This window comes from Bos grunniens, chromosome 10, assembly GCF_055505025.1.
Source record: "Bos grunniens cultivar Pamir isolate PY7600 chromosome 10, Bosgru_T2T1.0, whole genome shotgun sequence".
NCBI lineage: Eukaryota > Metazoa > Chordata > Mammalia > Artiodactyla > Bovidae > Bos > Bos grunniens.
In genome coordinates, this window is record NC_141174.1 from 97,744,552 (window position 1) to 97,754,026 (window position 9,475).

General features: G+C 40.6%; 1 pseudogene across 1 annotated transcript; it reads right to left on the minus strand.

The window, feature by feature from the left end:
• Positions 1 to 5,319: 5,319 nt before the first annotated feature.
• LOC147365468 (large ribosomal subunit protein eL33 pseudogene) lies at positions 5,320 to 6,447 on the minus strand (annotated as a pseudogene). The gene has a single exon (XR_015135574.1). The product of XR_015135574.1 is annotated as a large ribosomal subunit protein eL33 pseudogene (transcript).
• Between the last annotated feature and the right edge of the window lie 3,028 nt (positions 6,448 to 9,475).

The following is a 9,475-nucleotide window of genomic DNA, read 5'->3' on the forward strand; positions in this document are numbered from 1 at the left end:
TCAGCACTTTGCTAAATTCTTTTCTCAATTCTCGTAATTTGTATATTCTTTTGGACTTTTCTGTATATAGTTGTATCATCTGCAAGTGACGACAGATTTGTCTTCCTGTTTCTCACACCTTTCTTTTTGTTTTACTTGTCTAATTACATTTGCAGAGACCTCCACTACCATGTTGAATAGAAGCCATTTCAGACATTCTTGTTTTGTTTCTGTTCTCTAGGCATGCTTTCAAGGTATCCATAGACAGTTTATGATATTTTTACTAAGGGAGATTTCCCTTCTATTCTTTGTTTGCAAAGAATTTTTTATGATCTAAAGGCTGTTGAATTTTATCAAAAACTTTTTCTCTGAATTTATTAAGGAAACTGATTGTTTGCCACCTTTATTCTTTTTATGTGGTCAGAGAATTGCTTTCCTATTATTAAACCAACCTTCTTCTGAAGTAAAACAAGTCTAGTTCATGATGTGATACTAGTTTTTGATAACTGGATTTGGTTTGTTTATCAAGATTACATATCCATATACAGTAAGTTAGAGAGTGGATTTCTTTTCCTAGTTTCTGGAGGAGCTTCATAACATTTACATTACTCTTCCTTAAATGTTTTACTACAAATCTAAGGTGAAGTTTGCTTGGTTGGAGTCTGGTGTGGTTTTTGTGGGATGCCGACTTCATTTTTTTTTTTAATTAGTAAGACTTTCTATTAATATGTAATACTGATAAATGGAATATTCCTGAAAGTCTGTCCATTTCATCTACATTTTCAAATTTATTAGCACAATATTATTCCTTCCTTTTTAAATTTTATCCCAGATCTGTACTGATGTCCTGCTTTTCATTCCTAATACTGCTATATGTAATATACAAATTTATACCACTGTGTAAGATATTTGTATCTTCTTTACTTTTTTACTTGACCAGTCTTACCAGAGGCTTATCACTTTTATTTTTTTTTTATTAATCCAAAGAGCTGGTATTTTTTTCCCCTTTTTATTGGAATATAATTGACATGCAGCACTGTATAAATTTAAGGTGTATAGCAGAATGATTTGACTTACATACATTGTGAAATGATTACCACAGTAATTTCAGAGAACATCCATCATCTCATGTAGATATATAATAAAAAATTTTTTTAATTTTTAAAAAATTTTTGTGATGAGAATTCTTATGAGTTCTTAACAATTCTGTTAGCAACTTTCATGTATAATATACAGCAATGTTAATTATGTTGATCATGTACTTTACATTCGTAGTGCTTATTTATCTTAACTGGTAGTTTATGCCTTTTGCCCACCTTCATTCAGTCCCCCCTTGCCCCCGAGAACAACATCTCTGCCTCTGGTGACCACAGATCTGACCTCTTTCTATGAGATGGTTTGGTTGCTCTCCTACAGCACTATGCCCAATCCTGGCGCACAGCATAGTGATCCAGTATTTCTGTACATTGCAAAACGGTCATTATGATGAGTCTAGCTGCCCACTCTCACCATACAAACACGTCCTGTTATTATTGACTGTATTCCCCACACTGTACACTTCATCCCAGAGACTCATTTATTTTGTATGGAAATTTGTGCCCCATAATTTCTCTCACCTGTTTCATTCATCCCTCCGCCCCTCTTCCCTCTGACAACCACCTGCTTATTACCTGTATCTATGCCTATTTCTGTTTCGTTTGTTCACTTGTTTTTTTGGATTCCACATATAAGTGAAATACGGTATTTGCCTTTCTCTGTTTGACTCACTGCTTTATCCCATCTACCAGTTGCACACATGGCAAGATTTCATTCTTTCTTATGGCTGAGTAATATTCCATTGTATATATACAAGAGGCACTATTTCCATTGTTTTCCTTGGTATATATTTAATGTCTGTTTCATTGATTTCAGCTTTTTATGATTTTCTTGTTTGCTAGTTTGAGTTCAGGAAATATTAATAGTAAAGCCTCTCTTGCCATCGGGTGGCTACCAATCTAGAGAAATGAGTTGAGAAGCAGAGTTGTATTTTCATCAACAAGAGTTGGAAAGACAAAGGTTGGGTTTGGTATCCACCAAAAGAGGTGAGACATCTGTTGCTCTAGACTAGAGCCCAAGGGCGCTACCCTGGAGTGAGGGTACAAACTTCCTGAATTTGACAGGGTAAGTTCTGTCTTATGTCTTAAGGTATTTATTGTGTTTCCTCATGTTTCATCTTAAGTGGAAACACTGGTCCAAGTGACCTGTTTTTTTATTTCCCACTTGTCCCACTTGTAGAAGTTCGAGGTTACAACTAAGTCATGAGTAAGATACACAGTCTCTGTGCTTTCATTCCCTATTGTACATCAGCCTTGGGTGACTCAAGGGGTTCCAGATGATAACATCCTTTGGCCAGTGACCCATTTATTCATTAAACAAATATTTAGGTAGTGCCAAATATGCTCTGTCTATCCTTTTTTCTAGTAATAGGGATTCAATGATAAATAAGAACCTAGTGTTTTGTTTTAAGAAACAAAGTTTTTACATGAGAGTTTTTATAAGTCAGTTTTTATATGAGATTTTTTTTTAACCTGAGGTAAACCCCTTAAAATTATTTGCAAGTTTTAACATATCTTTAGTCTTCTGAAGAGAGTTTATAGTGTTTATCACATTCTTGGGAGTTTATGATTCACAAAGTTTTATTAAAGAATCAGTAATTTTAGCTTTTTTATATTAGTGCAAAGGTTTAAATTCCAAGCCTAATTTGTAATTTATTCTGCATGGTGGGAATTGCAGAGCTAGATGTTGACTGACTTTAATAAAGCTTTCTGTTACTTAATAGACGTTTGACTACCTACTGTGTGCCCCGCAGTGAGGATACTGAAGTAAATACTATAGTTTGTACCTACAAGGCACATGGACAAAGACTCCAAGCAGAAAACTATAAATCTTACCTAAAAACAATAGTTCTCAAATATTGGTGGTATAAGAATCACCTAGTCAACTTGTAAAAAACATCTTTCTCAAGTTCTTTCCCATGACCGTAAGACTTTGATTCAGTACACCTGGACTGAATCTTGGACACCTCCCCAGAAAGCTGATGCAAGTGTTTTTAAAACACATTTTGAGAAGTAGTAATAGTAAACAAACAAAGTGAAAGCGCTGCACTCAATATGCCAGCAAATGTGGAAAACTCAGCAGTGGCCGCAGGACTGGAAAAGGTCAGTTTTCATTCCAATCCCAAAGAAAGGCAATGCCAAAGAATGCTCAAACTACTGCACAATTGCACTCATCTCACATGCTAGTAAAGTAATGCTCACAATTCTCCAAGCCAGGCTTAAGAGTACATGAACCGTGAACTTCCAGATGTTCAAACTGCATTTAGAAGAGGCAGAAGAACCAGAAATCAAATTCCCAACATCTGCTGGATCATCGAAAAAGCAAGAGAGTTCAAGAAAAACATGTACTTTATTGACGACGCCAAAGCCTTTGACTGTGTGGATCACAGCAAACTGTAAAATTCTTTAAGAGATGGGAATACCAGACCACCTGACCTGCCTCTTGAGAAATCTGTGTGCAGGTCACGAAGCAACAGTTAGAACTGGACATGGAACAACAGACTGGTTCCAGATAGGGAAAGGAGTATGTCAAGGCTGCATATTGTCACCCTGTTTATTTAACTTCTATGCAGAGTACATCATGAGAAACGCTGGGCTGGAAGAAGCACAAGCTGGAATCAAGAATGCCGGGAGAAATATCAGTAACCTCAAATATGCAGATGACACCACCCTTATGGCAGAAAGTGAAGAAGAACTAAAGAGCCTCTTGATGAAAGTGAAGGTGGAGAGTGAAAAAGTTGGCTTAAAGCTCAACATTTAGAAAGTGAAGATCATGGCATCTGGTCCCATCACTTCATGGCAAGTAGATGGGGAAACAGTAGAAACAGTGACAGACTTTATTTTCTCAGGCTCCAGAATCACTGCAGATGGTGACTGCAGCCATGAAATTAAAAGACGCTTGCTTCTTGGAAGAAAAGTTATGACCAACCTAGACAGCATGTTAAAAAGCAGAGACATTACTTTGCCAACAAAGGTCCATCTAGTCAAGGCTATGGTTTTTCCAGTGGTCATGTATGGATGTGAGAGTTGGACTGGAAAGAAAGCTGAGCCCTGAAGAATTGATGCTTTTGAACTGTGGTGTTGGAGAAGACTCTTGAGAGTCCCTTGGACTGCAAGGAGATCCAACCAGTCCATCCTAAAGGAAATCAGTCCTGAAAATTCACTGGAAGGACTGATGCTGAAACTCTAGTACTTTGGCCACCTGATGCGAAGAGCTGACTCATTGGAAAAGACCCTGATGCTGGGAAAGATTGAAGGCCAGAGAAGGGGACGACAGAGGATGAGACGGTTGGATGGCATCACCGACTCAGTGGACATGAGTTTGAGTCAACTCCGGGAGTTGGTGAAGGACAGGGAGGCCTTGCGTGCTGCAGTCCTTGGGGTGGCAAAGAGTCAGACACGACCAAGCAACTGAACTGAACAGTAAACACTTTAGTAATATTATGTGCCTGCTGCACTATGTTCTACATTCAATATAATTTATGTGTTCCGCTCAACACTGCTCTTTCCCACTTCACAGATTAAGCAACTGACACACAGAATGATTAAACTGACTTGCCAAAGGTCAGAGAGTTAGTGCTAGAACCAGGGTTCAAACGCAGATATCTGCAGGGGCAGGCATGTTTCTCCCTGTGTACATGTAACCTCCCAGTCTTGCAAAGGTAAGTGATAAGCTGACCTTGACCCTCAGTGGGCTCTCATCTCCAGAATCTCCCTGTAGATTTTTGGCTAGTCCACTGGTCTGCTGTGCACCTCACATGAGCCATGACTTCAGGCTAACAGCTGTGAGCTTTCCCCATTTATGTCCTCCCAAGTTTGCAGTTTTTATGACAGCACACCAGGTGTGGACTTGACTGAGAGCAGAATTTGGGCTCCTGGCCTTGTTGGCCTCACCGTGGTGGCGCTGTTGCCCCAACCAAGCTGAGGCGTGTACGAGGGTCAGGAGATGAGAACAGTTAGTTCCTGCCAAGAATGCCACAGATTCCAACCCAGAATTCAGCAGGATTTTTCAAAGTGAATAAATGATTATCAACTTGTTTGAATTTGGTCAATTTCCAGAACCCCCAAGTGATAGTTTTTAATTGTTTGGTCCAGTTCACATTTGTTTTGAGGGGAGAGAATTTGATGGTATCTTCGGAATTACTGGAAGTCCTTCCTATCCATTTTGTCAGGTCTGGGATTTGATTTTACCCACATACAATGCCTGTTACTGTTTGATGGATTCTGGCAGAAGACACAAAACTCCTGGATCAGAAAAAAGGTTTTATTGCTCGTGACACAGCAAGCAACACTACTTTCAGCATATTTGCAGTGATTCCTCTTGCTCAGAAGTCCCCTGGGAGTGGCATGAGGCCCAAGTCAATCCTACACATGCAGTGGGTCTGGGTCACATCTGAGCTTAAGGAATTCACCACTTGTAAGTAAGCTTGCTTGTTCTCTGTGGAGGGTGACTGTGCCTCATATCTCATGGTTGCCCACTGTAAATGCTGCCCTGAGAAATGGCTCAGGTAAATGGTAGCCAGGATCTCGCACATACTCATTAAGACAGAGGAACATAAGAGATGCATGGACAACTGCCTCTCCCAGTTTATCTCACCTAGTTGATAGGGACAAAGCTGTTAATACCTTTCACATTTTAAATGTCTTAGGACCTCTGGTGATATTTCCTTTTTATTTCTAATACTGTTATCTGTATCTTGTTTTTTTCCTACTTAGTTTTACCAGTGGTTTATTAATTTTATTAATCTTTTTCAAAGAACTACATTTTGCTCTTCTTGGTCCTCTGTTACTTTTTCCTGTTTTTTTAATTTCTGGCCTTATTTTTGTTTTTTCTGTCTTTTTATTTGGATTTCATTCCCTGGGGTTTTTTTTTCTGATTTTTTTTTTAACCACGCTTTTATTGATTTACTTTTCAATAAGTTTAAATCATTGAAGAGTACAGCATCACATGGATTCTGTGTCCAGTGGCCTTTGTAAGAAGGTTGCTTTGGAATTTGGCAGGAGCCATGCCACTGTTTCCATGAGCGTGTTATCTTTTCCCAGATTACTCTAGTTTTATTAGGTTTTCCTCCAGGCATCACTGTGTGTGTTCTTTGCTTTGTACACATAAGCACATCTCTTGCCTAGATAGAATTCAGTTCATTTTGAGCATATACACCTTCAATTTTCAAGAGAGTTGTGTGTTCCCTCTGGCTCCGTAGACCCTGCTAATAGCCAGCAAAGATGGCCTTGAACCACAGCCTGCCAGACATATTTGTCGTTTTAAAAGTCCTGTTCCCAGCAGGCCCCCACGGGGCCTAAGGTGGCTGGAAGAGAACGGCTTGCTCCCCGATTGCCTGATGTTGTGGTTCAGATAAGTGACTCCCTGCTTTGTTTTCTGACGTGTGTTTAGGAATAGAAATTCCTCTCCTGTTTTAGCTGTATCCAGCAAGTTTTGATATTTAGCGTTTTTAGTAATATTCAAATCAAAATACTTGATGAGTCATGTTGTGATCTCATGATCCATGGTATATTTTGAAGTCTGCCTTTTAATTTCCAAGCATACAGGAGCTTTTCTTGTTTTTCTTTTTGCTTTTGTTTTCCAGATTAGTGGTTAGTGTATATATTCACTTTTTTTCAATCTTTTGATTTGATTTGATTTTGCTTTGTGGAGACTTTCTCAGTGGCCAAAAATATCTGATTTTGTTAATGTTCTGTATGTATCTGAAAAGAATATTCTGAAATTGCATCGTGCCATAATCTATCTATGTCAATGAGGTCAAGTTCATTAATCATGTACAAATCATTTATGCCCTTACTGACTGAGGTGAGTCTGCTGGACATACGTAAGATATCCCGGGAAATGGTAGAGTAAGTGAAAGAGGACAGTGGATCAACATCCTGAAAACGTCAGCAAGGAATGCCAAGGGTTTCAGGGGTGTGAAGCCACAGGAAAAACACCCCACATGTCAGAGAAGCCATCTCTTTACTGACTTAATTAGCACTTTACTCTGCTTTCTTCCATTCATTCATTCATGCTTTTCAGTGAGTAGATCTGAAATTGTAAACAGCGCCCCTTGTCTGTCTCCTGCTCTAGACTGCAAAAGCTCTGTGAGAACTGGGCAATGTCTGTCTTGTTCACATTGTATCCGTAGTGCCTAGCACATCAGTTCAGTTCAGTCGCTCAGTCGTGTCCTACTCTTTGCAACCCCATGAATCGCAGCACGCCAGGCCTCCCTATCCATCACTAGCTCCTGGAGTTCACTCAGACTCACGTCCATTGAGTCAGTGATGGCATCCAGCCATCTCATCCTCTGTCGTCCCCTTCTCCTCCTGCCCCCAGTCCCTCCCAGCATCAGAGTCTTTTCCAATGAGTCAGTCTTCGCATGAGGTGGCCAAAGTACTGGAGTTTGAGCTTTAGAATCATTCCTTCCAAAGAACACCCAGGGCTGATCTCCTTCAGAATGGACTGGTTGGATCTCCTTGCAGTCCAAGGGACTCTCAAGAGTCTTCTCCAACACCACAGTTCAAAAGTATCAATTCTTTGGCGCTCAGCTTTCTTCACAGCCCCTCTCACATCCATACATGACCACTGGAAAAACAGCCTTGACTAGACAGACCTTTGTTCGCAGAGTAATGTCTCTGCTTTTCAATATGCTATCTAGGTTGGCCTAGCACATAGAAGACACTAAATAATTCATACTTGTGGCATAAGTGATAGGTGTGTTTTCTTGAAACCTGTACTGGATAATTTGAGAAGAAAACTTAAACTTGTAACCAATTTGAAATTTTAGTACAGCATGTGAATATTTATGAAGAACAATGCAGAATTTGGAGCAACTTAAAACCTAAAATGAGACAATTCAATTTGTCCTTGACATGAGTCACTTTAGGTTCATTTATGCATAGTTAATTTATGCGTGTAATGTGGGTGGTGAATGGGGAAGTAAATGTTTATCACCTTTGTCATTAATGGTATTTCAATGAAAAGGTTTGGAAAGCAGTGATTTAAAGAGCTGCCAGAAGAAGAGGAACAGGCAGGAAAAACCTGAAAGAGAATTTTAACAAGTTGGATGAGCATGAAGGCTCCTGGGTTGTTAACATCAAGGACATTGAGTATCTGGAGGAGACAATGGTCAAGTTTGTCAGTTGACAAAGAGAGATTGCCAGAGAAAAGGCAACAAAAGTACCAGGGTTAGGAACAGGGAGGCCACTATTTGAAACAGAGGATGGAGGAAAACCCAGCTGTCAGTGGATAATGAATTGTGTTGACATAGGCTTAATAGGGCATTTCACCAAGTAAACAGTCTGCCGGTGCCACCTTCGATGGCCCATCCTGATTGATGTTAGGTAGTGGGGAGAAGGAGAGAAAATAACCTAGCTCTACCTGTATGTAGTAAGCCTCTGAGATCCAGGTGCTCCTCTGTCCATGGGATTCTCCAAGCAAGAATACTGGGGTGGGTTCCCTCCTCCAGGGGATGGAACCTGGGTCTCATGAATTGCAGGGGGTTCTTTACCAGCTGAGCCACCAGGGAAGCCCTGGAGATCCAGGTATGGGCCTTCAATTCCAGTTTACTCTTCATTGTCTTCTCTGAGGTTTTGTAATGGACTTCTCCTCCTTCATCAGTGAGTAGGGATTGCCTGAAATGGGCCTGCATACAGGGTGGGGGAAGTGGGATGGTGGTGGTGTATGTGATTTCTGACTTGGGGTCTTTGGGTATGATTACAATTGGAAGCCTGAGAGAGAGATGGTAGGATTATGTATCTGGCTTTTCATCGTCTTAGATTCAGTTCAGTCAGTTCAGTAGCTCAATCGTGTCCGACTCTTTGCGACCCCATGAATTGCAGCACGCCAGGCCTCTCTGTCCATCACAAACTCCCAGAGTTCACTCAGACTCACGTCCATCGAGTCAGTGATGCCATCCAGCCATCTCATCCTCTGTCGTCCCCTTCTCCTCCTGCCCCCAATCCCTCCCAGCATCAGTCTTTTCCAGTGAGTTAGCTCTTCACATGAGGTGGCCAAAGTACTGGAGTTTCAGCTTTAGCATCATTCCTTCCAAAGAAATCCCAGGGCTGATCTCCTTCAGCTGGACTGGTTGGATCTCCTTGCAGTCCAAGGGACTCTCAAGAGTCTTCTCCAACACCACAGTTCAAAAGCATCAATTCTTCAGCGCTCAGTCTTCTTCACAGTCCAACTCTCACATCCATACATGACCACTGGAAAACCATAGCCTTGACTAGATGGACCTTTGTTGGCAAAGTAATGTCTCTGCTTTTGAATATGCTCTCTAGGTTGGTCATAACTTTCCTTCCAAGGAGTAAGCGTCTTTTAATTTCATGGCTGCAGTCACCATCTGCAGTGATTTTGGAGCCCCCCAAAATAAAGTCTGACACTGTTTCCACTGTTTCCCCATCTATTTCCC